The sequence below is a fragment of the Lissotriton vulgaris genome, chromosome 12 (genome assembly GCF_964263255.1).
Source record: "Lissotriton vulgaris chromosome 12, aLisVul1.2, whole genome shotgun sequence".
NCBI lineage: Eukaryota > Metazoa > Chordata > Amphibia > Caudata > Salamandridae > Lissotriton > Lissotriton vulgaris.
In genome coordinates, this window is record NC_141700.1 from 722,160,422 (window position 1) to 722,174,285 (window position 13,864).

At 49.6% G+C, this 13,864-nt stretch overlaps 1 non-coding gene across 1 annotated transcript; it reads left to right on the forward strand.

Annotated features, from left to right (window-relative positions):
- Positions 1 to 1,855: 1,855 nt before the first annotated feature.
- On the forward strand, positions 1,856 to 1,927 carry TRNAG-UCC (transfer RNA glycine (anticodon UCC)). Its single transcript has one exon. It is a non-coding gene; the product is annotated as a tRNA-Gly (tRNA).
- Positions 1,928 to 13,864: the final 11,937 nt, after the last annotated feature.

Below are 13,864 nucleotides of genomic sequence, written 5' to 3' on the forward strand. Positions count from 1 at the left end.
GCATACATTATACCTGACGCAGGTATAATGTGGCGCAGGGGTTTAAAAAGTGACGCATCTCCCTAGATGCGTCACTTTTTAAATATGGCGCAACAAGGCGCATGTTTTACGCTGCCGATGCGTCACAAAAAGTGACGCATCCGCAGCGCAAAACTGACGCAAGGCCTCATAAATTAGGCCCTCTGTCTTTAACCCCTTCGCTGCTCATGGCGAGCTCAGCTCGTCATGCAGTACACTGGTTGTGTGCTTATGAAGAGCTGAGCTCGTCATGAATCATGGAATATAACAATTTCCAGCACAGGAGAGGAATCAGCTTAGCAGTCATGTGGTTAACAGTTGCAATGGTGCTGAACGTAGGGGTGCTAGGGGTGCTGCAGCACCCTATAATCTCCTAAGGGATCTTAAATGGAGAATAAATAATGAAGAGGCCGTGATATATTAGTGCAGAATAATTTATTGTGCATACATATGGGTTAATGCATATCACTGTGTGTAACTAAGTGCCTCTAATTCTTGTAACTTGGAGAGCAGTATTTATTATTCCTTTCCCTGACTGCATGTTTAAAGTATTTTGTCAGTTTAACTAATAACACTCGTGCTGGGATACATGTGAAACGAAACAGCCAGAGGAGCGTTGCCCCAGTGCTCTCAGAGCAGTAAGGCCTACCAGGCATCGCCATAAAACATAAAATGATAATAACACAGTTAATATCATTTTATGTTTTTTTTTTATTTCAAAGTATTTTTATTGAAAATAATTATTTGCATATACAACATAATGCAGTTTGACCCATTTACTTGACTTTAGTGACAGTGGAGACAAAAAAAGAAAGAAAGAAGAAGAAGAGAGAGGGGGGGAATTGTTCCAGGTGAGCATCTAGGGCTGACCACATCCCCCTTCTTGCTGTGTGGTTGGCTGGTTGATAGTTTGCTGCTATATTGTCCGCCCCTCTCAGGAAGGTTACCCAGTTGAACCAGCGTTTGAAGGTGGCTTTCGCCGTGTCCTTCCAGTTGCCTAGGACATTTTTGGCAACGGCAGTGAGCTGAACATCTACTAGGTCACTGTTTTCTTTCGAGTCGAGTGTTGTATCCAGGAAGGCCATGGTGATGCCTGGTAGGCCTTACTGCTTACTTTTTGTAGGTTTGGGGCTGGGTTAGGACGAGGCGGGGCTGGTGGCACCGGTGAGGAGTGGTTTGCACACTCCAAGTGCACATGACTGTTTGGCCGGCTGTCTTGAGCCAGCCAAACAGTCATGTGCATTTTGCATGTTCCATCCAGGCTCCCATTCCCCAACTGAACGCCTATCCACGGCGCTCGGACCAAACACAAATGCTGCATTGCAGGGTTGTGATTGGCTTAGGGGAGCCTGTGTGCTTCCTGTTCTGGTTGCAGAGAGACAATAGAGGAGAGACGCGGGAAGGAGGTAAGTGATTTTCTTATTTGGTACCCCTCAACTCACCCCTCGTTCTCTGCAAGCCGCTACTGGAAACAGCTGCAGTTTTCCAGAGGTTTCCTAACACATAAGGAGGTGCTTACTTCACAAGCCAAATTAAAATATCTGAACTATATATCAGCAGCATGGAAAGTGCAATCAAGGCATTTGAGTTAGGTGTTTTCCAGATTTTAAATTTGTTAATGCTCCTGAACATTTGGCCTCTTTTAAAGCATTCCCTTTAGTTTGCGGAAATGGACAGACCTGGCTGCCTGCTTCAGTCTTGTGGTGTCACAACTAGAGAGGACACATTTTGTTATAAAAAGCAGTGTTCACACTAGACCACTTTATCGCAATACATTCCATTTCACATAGACATTAGCAGCTACATAATACCAGATGTGCTCTCTGCCCACATGCAGGCGTTGGTGGTATAGTGGTGAGCATAGCTGCCTTCCAAGCAGTTGACCCGGGTTCGATTCCCGGCCAACGCAGCTCAATTTTTTTTTTTTTTTACCTGTGATATATGTTTTCAAAAATGTAAAACCTGTATTAAACATGAACGGCGGACTTTATCCGCAATCACCCTTCTGGGATAGAAATGCTGCTCTCTGGACAGCCAACTCCTGGAACGCATGAATCAAGGGGGAGGAGCAGCACGATTACGTAACTGCTGCATGAAACCTACACCTATAAATACCGTAACTAACGCGTGTCCCATCTGTCATTGTTCCCTTAAGTGAAGCTTCTGTTGTCTTGACAAAGCGTGCTTTTGTCACTCTGAAGCAACTTTGTGACAATAATGTGAATTAACACATGTATGGGCAAAATCTAACACTAAAACGATAGAAATAAAAAAGGCAGTATGTGGGGAATCTAAGGGGTTTAAAAAAGGCGCGTGTGAAGGAAGACGGCGAGGGAGATGAGAAATGGGGAAGTGCACATATTTATTTTATTTTCTATAGTGTTAGCATGTCACAAAGGGAAATTTAAGAGCACGCCGGACATGCTCATATTCAGTCCCCAATAAATATTACAGGCAGATAGAGAAAAAGTTAGCTACATGGTTAGAAAATGATTAAATTCTTACCGCAGAGAAAAACAAAAAAAATGGCGATATGTGGAACGCTTGGATTAATTTCTTCCTCCAGTATTAACTCAGCCCAAATAGTCCATAATGTTTTGCTCACTAGTGCGCGCAGGCATCTGCCATTAAGCCTTAGGAAGAATTCCATACGTGTTAACATTTTAGGACAGGGAAGTTTGAGATTTTGAGACAGAAACAGGGAAAATGTAATTTCCGTATCGACTTCTATTGAAAAAGATGCCATTTCAGCGGGGAAACAGCTTAAAGCATCCCATTTTTGGCAGGAAAAACTCGGGCGTCTCCCGTCTAAATCGGGTGCCTTGTCGTGCATGTAATTCTGTCCTAATTGTTACAGCAGACACCTTCCAGAAAAGACAATAAGCCATCCCTGGTCAGTGTTTGCCTCTTTAAGCCTCATCAGTCTGATATAACTTCATTCCTATGGCAGGGCCAAAACTGATTTGGTCTCTGTCTGGAGTGACGTGAACACTCGAAAAGTGATGGCTTGGGGGCGCCCGAGGGATTTCCGAAGGCTACAATTAATTCAAGCATTGCTTTCATCACTTTGTTGTTTGTTTGAAAATTATGTCCATAAACAGAGGTCCGTTGTGCAAAGTTGGTGCCTGATGATTGATGTTTGTTGTTGCTTGGTTTTCAAAGCAGAACAAAGAAAAGAACAGAACCAAGCTTGTTAAGTGCTGTGCTTAAAAAAAAGGTTGGAATGCGGACAGGTGATCCAGGCAGCTGCAGGACTCAATGCGCTTAAAAATACCAGAAACAGGTTCCTCTTTATTTACACGGAAATGCAGAACTCTTGCCCCTCTATTTTCAAATGCTACACTTTCTCTGCACAATTGTGTACACGAAATGAAAGTTAGATTTATGCATTTTACATTAATGCATATTCAAGAAAATGTGCAATCTTGAGAGGCCCTTTCCTTCAAATAGTGAACTAGGGTCCCTAGGAAGAGGCAAGGCATAGGGCCACTAAAGAAAAGTGGGTGATAAAAGATATCGGGTTAACAGTGCTAAAGAGCCCCCAGTGGAGAAAGTGCAGTGTTCCTAAAGGAGGAAAGGCGCGTGGGAGAGGCGAGGTGAGTGGCATAGGATCTCTGGTACAAAGAGGGGTATTCCCTCTGGGGGAAGCGGTATGGCAAGTGGAAATAGGGAAGGGAAGGCTCTGGTTGAGGGGGGTTGCATGATCTCCGGTGGAGGAATACAGAGCCCGTGGGAAGCGTGGCCCATGATACCTCGACGAGAAAAGGTGAAAGGCCCCTGTAAGACAGGGAGGTGTACGATGTCTGGTGAATAGGTGGTGGTGAAGTCACTATGAGAGATGGTGCAGGGAGGGGGTGATTGTGTGAGAGAGGGAGGAGTGCCGGACCCCTGGTGGAGGAGGCAGAGTGTTCTGGAATCTGGGGTAATACATTCATCGTGGAGATTGATGTGAAAGGGACTTGTTTGTAGAGGGTTGCTAGGTCCCTGGAGAAGTACAGTTTCTGGAGGTGAAGTTTACCTGAGGGTGCAGGCTTCTGGAAGAGGCGTTGTAGAACCCCTGAAGGCAAGAGAGGTGCAGAACCCATGGGGGCAAGAGAGGTGCAGAACCCCTGGAGGCAAGAGAGGTGCAGAACCCATGGGGGCAAGAGAGGTGCAGACTCCCTGGAGGCAAGAGAGGTGCAGAACCCCTGGGAGCCAAGAAAGGTGCAGAACCCCTGGGAGGCAAGAGAGGTGCAGAACCCCGGGGAGGCAAGAGAGGTGCAGAACCCCGGGGAGGCAAGAGAGGTGCAGAACCCCTGAGGGCAAGAGAGGTGCAGAACCCCTGGAGGCAAGAGAGGTGCAGAACCCCTGGAGGCAAGAGAGGTGCAGAACCCCGGGGGGCAAGAGAGGTGCAGAACCCCTGGCGGCAAGATAGGTGCAGAACCCCTGGGGGCAAGATAGGCGCAGAACCCCTGGGGGCAAGATAGGTGCAGAACCCCTGGGGGCAAGATAGGTGCAGACTCCCTGGAGGCAAGAGAGGTGCAGAACCCCTGGAGGCAAGAGAGGTGCAGAACCCCTGGAGGCAATAGAGGTGCAGACCCCCTGGAGGCAAGAGAGGGGTAAACAGCCTTTACAACGAAACTTTTACAACGCACTACCATTACGACGCAACCATTACAACGCAAACCATTACAACACATTGCGCTGGGGGGCGCTCTAGAATAGGGAATAGATTTAATTTACTATCCAACACCTTCCCTACTATCCACGGGGACTGGAGTTGGAATAGTAAATTAAACTATTCACTATCCAGCACCCCAAAGCGCTATGCGTTGTAATGGTATGCGTTGTAAAAACTGCGTTGCAACGGCATGCGTGGTAAAAGCATGCGTTGTAACGTCATACATCCCAAGAAAGGTGCAGACCCCCTGAAGGCAAGAGAGGTGCAGAATCCATGGAGGCAAGAGAGGTGCAGAATCCATGGAGGAAAGAGAGGTGCAGAATCCATGGAGGCAAGAGAGGTGCAGAATCCATGGAGGCAAGAGAGGTGCAAAACGCCTGGAGGCAAGAGAGGTGCAGAATCCATGGAGGCAAGAGAGGTGCAGAATCCATGGAGGCAAGAGAGGTGCAGAATCCATGGAGGCAAGAGAGGTGCAGAATCCATGGAGGCAAGAGAGGTGCAGAATCCCTGAAGGCAAGAGAGGTGCAGAATCCATGGAGGCAAGAGAGGTGCAGAATCCCTGAAGGCAAGAGAGGTGCAAATGCCATGGAGGCAAGACAGGTGCAGACTCCATGGAGGCAAGAGAGGTGTCGAATCATTTGAAGTGGGGACAGCTGCATGGTTCCTGTAGAGGAGGGGTGCAGGATGCTAGGAGGCAGGAGGGATGTAGGGTTCATTGATGTGGAAAAGTGTGGTGTCTCTTTATGTTGTGGACGTTATGTGTTCCAGGGAGGTACAGGGTCCACAAGAGGATGGAAGGTTCCTGTTGGCGGTGTGATGCAATGTTACAGGAGGTGTGTTGAGTGCAGGGTTTCTCAGTGGAGGAGGTGTGGAGTTTCTGGAGAAGGCGGAAAGAGACAAGATCTCTACAATACATGATCTAGAAAGGGTCCTAGATGTGGGCTTGTGATGGGCTCCTTGAAGTGAAAGAGGTAAATGGTTCATGGATGTGAAAAATCCCTGGAGGTGGGTGGTATCCGGTCACTGGCGGTTTTGACAGGCTGCCCCGGGACACCAAAGGTGGCTACCTGCGAGGGCGGCCATCCTTAGTGCCATAGGATGGCACAGACCTTAGCGGTCTAGTGGTTGGCTGACTCGGTGGTCAGCCAGTGGTCAACCTGGGATTCCCCCACGCGTGAGGTCATTTCCTGTCCTGGTGGAGAGCTATATAGCCCGGGGGGCGAGTGTCAGGCGTCCTCTTTTGTTCCTGGGCAGCGGCGCGTAGACCCTCGCCCCCCGCCTCTGGAGAATCCCGCAGCGCGGACCCGGACTGCCCGGCGTTCTTTTGGTTGAGGTGAGGGACTTGTGCGATGCTCGTGGGGTGGGAGGGGGGATGGCTCGGGAGGGGCGCGGGGCATGCTCGGTTGTGGGAGCTGCCGCGCTCACAGCATTTCGTTGGGCTGGGGGAAGATGTTTTGTTTCAGATCAATTGCTTGGTTTCGCTTGCTGCGCGTTTTCTCTTGTGAGCAGGGGACCGCTTCTGGAAACTGACATGGTTCCCCGAGGGACCCGTCGCCTCTGGTGGTTGCATTCCTTGGCGAAGGAGGGACACAGGAACAAATTAATTTCGTTGGGCACACGCAGCAGAGTTGGGCTGGTGGTGCGCGGCGGGCGGTGGATCGTCGGCGCGAGGCATTGATCGGCGGGGCGCTGCTTCTGTTCTGGAGTGGTAGAAGGGGTTTGATCTAGTCGGGTGAGTATTCGATTGGGGGCCTCGCACTCTCCTGGTTTGTGGGGTGGCGGGCGGTGGTCCTGGGGGCCGCCCAGATAGGGGTTGTTGAAATTAGAGATGTGTGCTAGTGTAGCAATTTGTCGCTGTTTTGTTGAATGACCTATTCATATGAAGTACTTGATTTTAGCTTCTTTAACTGCTTGGAACGAAAAAGCCTTTCTGCTCTACGAACTACTATTACATTATGAGAAATAAAGAGACGTCCGTGCTGTGCTTTGGCTGCTCAGGGCCACACATGGAGACTGCTGCCTTATGTGATGGCTTTTTTTTAAGGTTGACATGGATCCTTTACTTTCAAAGATATAGCTTTTGTGTTATTATCGTTTACTACACTTTTTGAGGCATAATCCTCTGCCCACAAGCCTTTGTTACACTCTCCTCCTTTCTGGGGTTTGGGGCGGGCGAGCGGGTCTCGGAATGCGGCTTGATGGAATGCGGCCTGCTGCGGGGGGGGGGCGTCAGGGCGGCAGGAGGGGTGGCGGGGGTGGTGTTTCGAGCCCTCGCGGGGGGAAGGGGGGGATCCCACGCGTCGGGTCAGGGATGGGCCTGCCGGGGCGCGTTGGGGTGGCCGTCCGCGCCTTGCACCTTAGGGCCGGGGCGGGTCTCGGAATGCGGCCTGCACGGCGGGCGACGGGTTCTGCATTTTAGGCACTGGCGATTATAACGTGAACACTTTTATTGCAATCGCTAATGCACTCGTTTAAGTATTTTATATAATGGGGTGGGCGTCGGGCTGCTTGTTTGGAGGTTATAATCACGGGTGTCATGCGGGGAGGGGGGGAAAGGGGGATTTAACGTTTTCTTTTGTCTTACTGCAGGACGGCTGCACGAGAAGGTCGCCACCCGCGAGGATAACACACACTACATGTGGGGTTGGGGGGGGGGGGGGGGATTTGACTCTTTTCTTGTGTCTTACTGCAGGATAGCAGGCAAGCTAATGTGTGGAAGGCGGTTTGGACAAGGCATGGCCACGTTTAGGCTCACGTAGGGTAATCGGTTTGGATGAGTGGCAACTGCATTAAGGGCAGTGTAGGTGTTGGTATGCTCACTGGGTCTATTTAGTCTAATTTTAAGGAACTCAGAGGGAACTTTGAGGTTCGATGTTTAGCTACTGCCGCACTTCGCAGTGGGGTTTGATTGTTTAGCTCCGCATCCCGCGACAGGTGACAATCATGTACTCACTCTTATGTATAATTTATGTATAATTTATATAGCACGGCCTTTCCGGGATAGGTAAAAGAGCCCTTCACTACTTTATTATTTAATGGAATGTTATATAGCACAAACTTTGTCTCGAAGGGCCAGTCCGCTTTGCATAGGAACCGGTTACAGTACGTAAGGTCTTAGGACCAAATGCGTTACATTAGGACGCATACAAAAGAATTACGACTGCTAACGAATGAGATGCAATGTCTCACAATGTAGAGACTGGTGATATAGTTATTCCTTTATCATAGGGAAGGGAAATGCATGCCTTTATATAGCACGGTTCGACACTAGTGATTCTGATACACGAGAGTGCTATACGTGGCACACTACATAAGCAAATGCTGTCACATGTTGCGAAGGGACGAACGCGAGCTACCAATAGAAGAGGTAGCGTACAGTGCTTTACAGGAGGATATGTGAAATGGGTGCAAGTCACAAAGGCGGATAAGGGACAAGTAGATGTGCATACTGCAATACGTGGCAGACACTCCAAAAAAATAAATAAATAAATAAACTAACGGTGGGCATGTTGGACGTTTCATGGTAATGCACTAGGATACTTATTCTTATGACGGTAAGACCCAACTGTCCACTTAGGTTAGGATTGTAACCCCAGTAGGGATGGCGAACTCTGCTTCCTGTTGGCCACAAACATTGCCTGGGGAAGTTTTACATACACTCAGAGTGCCCACTTAAATTCTATTACTTTACCTATTGGAGGGTTTGTCAGTGGGCGGCGGTAATAGGGGATTTATGCATCTGCTAATGGGGACCCCTAAATGGAAGGAACGCAAAGAATAGATACACGTTACGCAGGCATTGGTGGCTCTTGGGTAAGCACCGGGACGGAATTTGAAGTGAGAGGTAGCTGTCAGTGTGTAAAATAGAACCGTGATATGTGCATGTCACTTTAACTGGGGATACACATTTCAGTAGAACGAACGTTAGGTAGGCATGGTGGCACTTGTGCAAGTACCGGACCATAACACTAGGTAAGAGGGAGATATCAGTGGGTTTCAAAGTATAGTGACGTTTGCATGATCATTAAATGGAAGACACTCTAAACACAAGAACAAACGTTACGGAGGCATTGGTGGCACTTGTGCCAAGTAACGGGACCAAACAACTAAAGAGGTAGCAATCACTGGGTCACTGGAGGGTAGCTTGTTTTACATTTATGCTTGATATCCATGCAGTCAATCGGGCAGAGGAGGACGTTGTGGCTCACTTCATGGCAGGTCACTGAATTGACCCATATTGTGGTTTGGTAAGGTGTCCAAGTAGTGGAGGGTGGTGCATGACTTTGTTTGCAATCATTTTAGCATGAGTGTTCTACATGGCGTTCAGGTCCACACAAACGCGGGGTAGTTGGTGTTATAGCATCCTTAGGAATTAGTGCGTGAATGGTGATGGTTATCAGCATTGTGCAATTCAGAAGCATATTATTGATGTTGGCGGAATTGACCTTCATTCATTAATTTTTAAAAGTTTTATTTTGTTTTATCATGATGTTCTGGGGCCAGGGTAGCCATGCTAGGAATCAAAGTTTAAACTGGGACAGTGCAGGCCTACTGGGATGTAATTGCATTGCGTGAGGTAATTAGTGCAAAAACTCATAACCACTCAAGTCCGAATTATTCGGGGGCAAGCGCAAATTAAACCTAGCTGTAAGCGCCAAAGGACTGAAATAATCAATCAAGTCCAGAGGCCCGCCACAGATTTCTCAGTCTGGTTTAATATGCAGAGGTGAAAGGAACATTGTTGCAGCTATCTCTAGTTCAAAGCTTCAGGCTTCGGAGGGCGCGGACTTTGCCTTTGATGTCAGCGCGCATCACAGGGGGACAGTACAGTACTGATACACGATAGTACGTTGGGTGTTCTCATTACAAGGCCAACGCTATTTAGGTGAAGCAAGGTGACAAAATGAGCAGACAAGGACAAGAAGTGAATATGGATATTACAGGAGAAGAATGGGTCAAGGGTGCCAGTCACTAAAGTTATATAGTACATGTGGGTAATCAGTACAATCATGGCAGACAGTCAAACGTTATGTAGGTACTGGTGCAAGTCGCACAAGTACCGGAACGAAGAAGGGACGTAGGAGATAGCGCCGTGTGTGTTGACAGAGATTGGTGACGGGGCATGCTACTAAAGCGGACCAAAGCCAGTCAGAGGGCTAAAACTGCAATAAGGGGGAGACTCTCAGACAAATAGAACACCTTGGGAAGTCCCTTCCTGAGTCACAGAAATGGTATTTCTTAAATGAATGGTCTCCTTCAGATAATAGAGAGGACATCTATTAATTTTCGGAGTGTGCAGGTAATGCGAGCTAATCGGTTATTAACTCAGAACTGGCTTGGCCTGTATAGCGGGGGGGGGGGCATTGAGGGACCTCTCTCTTGGCAGAGAATACAGATTGGTAGATAAAGGGGGGGGGAAAGCTTTTAATGTATGTCTTCTGTCTCTAATGCAGGAACAACGCTGGAGGACGGCCCTACCCCTTGGGACGCCACATGAACGGACAGGATAACGATCTTGGCACACGGTGGGCAGGTGCTAGGGTCCGGGATTCCTTTGTTCTCCCCCTATGTCATTAATATCCACGTGTGGGACGTGTGCTGGTTTCACTCATGGAAGATCGAGCTTTAGGGGACTTGTAGGGGTCACCCAACAGGGGAGACAGTCTCGGCCTGCCTTTTGCAAGTAGGGAGTGCAACTGATTTGGTAGTAGGCATGGGGGGGGGACTATATCCCTTTACACCACTTCATTATAACCTAGCAATACATTTTGTCACTTGGTACATGTTTATGAACCTCCTAGGGGGGAACGAATGTTATTGCCAGGGCCCGGCTGCGCCAGGGAGCCTCTCTCTATAGGGGGGATAGATAGCGCACTATGGTGCTACGGGGCACGGTCCCCCTTTGACAAATCTGAAGAATAGCGCACGTTGTGAGTGCATATTTATCTCCGACACAAGTTGGCAGGCACCCTGGTGTCCCCCTTTGACAAATCCGAAGAATAGCGCACGTTGTGAGTGCATATTTATCTCCGACACAAGTTGGCAGGCACCCTGGTGTGCATCCTATTGATAAGGTTCGTGGGGGTGCTGACGTTCTATGCACAGCAAGAGAATTGTGTTAGAAGATGGGACTGGTTCAGGCTGCTAATTTTGAACTCCTCTAGCTAATTGTGAACTCCTAGTGCTGTCCAGTTCGTGCTTTTGGCTACTGCTTTACCTAGTGCTCTCTCGATGTGCAGCAGAGGCTTTTGGGCCGGTGGGTGCAACTTGCGTTGGCACCTTGACTCCCTATTGTAGTAGGGTCTGTCTCTCACTTGGACACTCCAAGGGCAGGTATGCTTCGTAGACATGCAGCCTGATTCCAGGGTCCTCTCAGAGCCTGGGGGCGAACAGGCTGGTTAGATTAGCAGCAAATGTCATCACAGTCGGTTTAATCCACTCATATGTACACTAGGAAGAATGGCCACCCTTGGCAGTGGAAGTGGCAGTCATCGGGGGGCGGCCAGCTCTGCGGAGCTACACGAGATGCGATTTGGTAGCTCCTTTATCTGGTGTTACGAGGAAGGAGCGATTATGCCAGCCTTTCATATCCTCATGGGAATTCGGTCATTGTGCCCTGGAGGGGGGGGGGGGGGCATGCTCATTGTCAGATTGCCCGCCAGATGTAGCATTCCATCTGGTCTGGTGGGTGGACAGAGGGGCCTGGTTGGCCAATGCAGACATTGTTCAGCTTGCAGGTGATGCCAGTCCACTACCAGTCCACTTGAGCAGCCTTCATCTGCTAGGTTTTCAAGCTGGTCGGCAAGTTATACTATGATAAATGCATGCCCAGGTGGTGCGTTATATACGGTGCTTGTTCAAGGCTTTCAGTGGTTCTGCAAATGGGCACTCCAGGACACGTACGTTGTGGAAGGGGTGCCTCATTGCTGGGATGACTTTTGTCATTTGGTAACGACGGGACGCAGCCTTGTTCGCAGGCCTGGCAGACTTCGTCCTTCTTTCAGGACAACTGGGGGTATTCCTTGCACAGGGGAGACGGGGGGCCAGCGCAAACTTTGCTTCCCTAGGTATAGAGAGAGTCACGTCTGCGGGGGGGCCAGATGGCCGGTTGACTAGGTGCACGACTTGGCAAGGTAAATCCAGCCTATGGTAGGCTTTGACATGGCCTCCCTGGGGTACATCTGGGTCTCCTCACAGTTCGCGGTGGCCGTTCGTTTATGGCCGGTCCCCCCCCTCCCCCCCTGACCAGGTACCGGCGGCGGCGCAGCATGGACACTTGCTTAGAGCTACCTGCCAGCAACAGACAGGGGAAAAGGTTTTGTACTCATTCGTCTAGGATAGGTGCTGCGACGACAGCTTTTCAGGCAGGGCTGCCAGCGGCAAAGATAAAGCAGGTGGGGCGCTGGGAATCCAGCGGTTACAAACTGTACATACGCTTCTAAGCGGGTTGAAACAAGGGTGATTGGCGGGCATTTGTGGTTCATATGTAGGTGACGTGGAGCCAATTGTACGGGTTGCAGTGTATAATCTGGATATGTAGTAAACGTGTTTACTCGTCCGCATCTTTTTATTTGGTAGGTAAATCGGTCCGGGTGGCAGGAAATGTGAGAATCCAAGGGTAACCCGGTGGGTTGATAGCAAAGAATGGAAGCATGGTTTTGCAACAACCAAAAAAAATAAATAAATAAATAAAAAATCAGGTGGATAGTGTCGCCCGACTTGCAGTGGAGTAGCGTGCACCGCGTACTTCAGCAACTATTGAACGGGGGTGAATCTCCACCAGGCGTGTTAATTGTGCATTTGGGGGCGAGGAATTGGTCCCCTTGGAGCGCAGGGCCCTGCTACAGTTAATGATGGGCACGCTGAGCGATTTGAGCAATCGGTTGGGGCTGTGCGCAGTATGATGGTCCGAGATCACCCCAATACTGCAGTGGAAGGACGCTAGTTCAAGGGGGGCCATCCAAACTTCCCACAGACGAGTGAACAGTGCTATGCGCAAATTCACAGAGCAGAGGGGATTCGGCTTCATAAGACGGTTGCACACCAATGTATGGGCTGTTTTGAAGAGGACGGCGTCCATCTATGAAAGTAGGGATAGCCATTTTCCTGCTGGACCTATCTGAAGCGATGGGAGCAGCGGGTTGTAAATAGAGGAAGGCTAAGGATGGGGGGATTCTCGGACGGCGGCTGCCGCACCGAGAGCCTTGGCGGAGTTACAGGGCGATCCAATACAGGAAGGTACAGAAGGGTACCCTCTACAGGAGCACCGGAAGGGTGCGTGAGCGATATATCCCCCAGGGAGATCCACAGTAAAAGGATCCTGGGGGACTGACGGCGCCCCGTTAGTCCTTCGGGCGGTTGTGTACCTGAGCAACCGGGGGTTGCCAACGCTCTGCCCCCCGAGGGGGAGGTTTGAGTAAATGGGCGAACAAGGGGTTCGCCGGGGGTAGGGGTTAGACCTTCCCCCCCCAAACTGATAACGCCCCTAAGGTTTAACACCGCGGGGGGTTATAGCTCGGTCAGGTGGGCGGGTCGCGAGGGGCGGCCTGCTCTGGATCGCCCGTAAGTTAACCCAACATGTTGGCATAATGTATATGCTAATAAAACTGCAACAACTTTCTCCATCAACTTGTGTGGTGTCCGTTATTGTGGGATGGGGAGGTTGTGTGTAAGCAGGTACGGGCCGATATTGGCACTATGTGTTCGTGGAGGTACAGTGTTCCTGGAAATAGGAGTGCAGTGCCCTGTTAGAAGGTGTGGAGTAAGGTTTCTGGATGTTTGGTGGATGAATGGTCACTGAAGGTACTCGAGATGCAAGGTCCATGAGGTGACAAAAGAGGAGCAGGGTCATTAGAGTGGAAGAGTCCATTGAGAAGTACAGGGGAAATATTCATGGAGGTGTGAGGTCCACAGAGTTCAGGGCATGCAGGTACCCTGTAGAGTTTAGAGGGAGGGGCTGCAGAGTTTAGAGAGTCAGAGTGTTCCTGGTGGTGTAGGGGTCTCAAAATTCAAGGCATTTGTGATGTGGGGGTGCAGAATCCATGTAGGTGGACGAGGTACATGGTCCATGGAGGTGGTGAAGGGAAGAAACAGGGTACCTTGGGTGAGGTTTAGGGTCCCAGGAGGTGATTAGACTCAGGAATGAGAGCTGGGCAAGGTTTCTCGATGTGCAGGATGCTCAAAGGT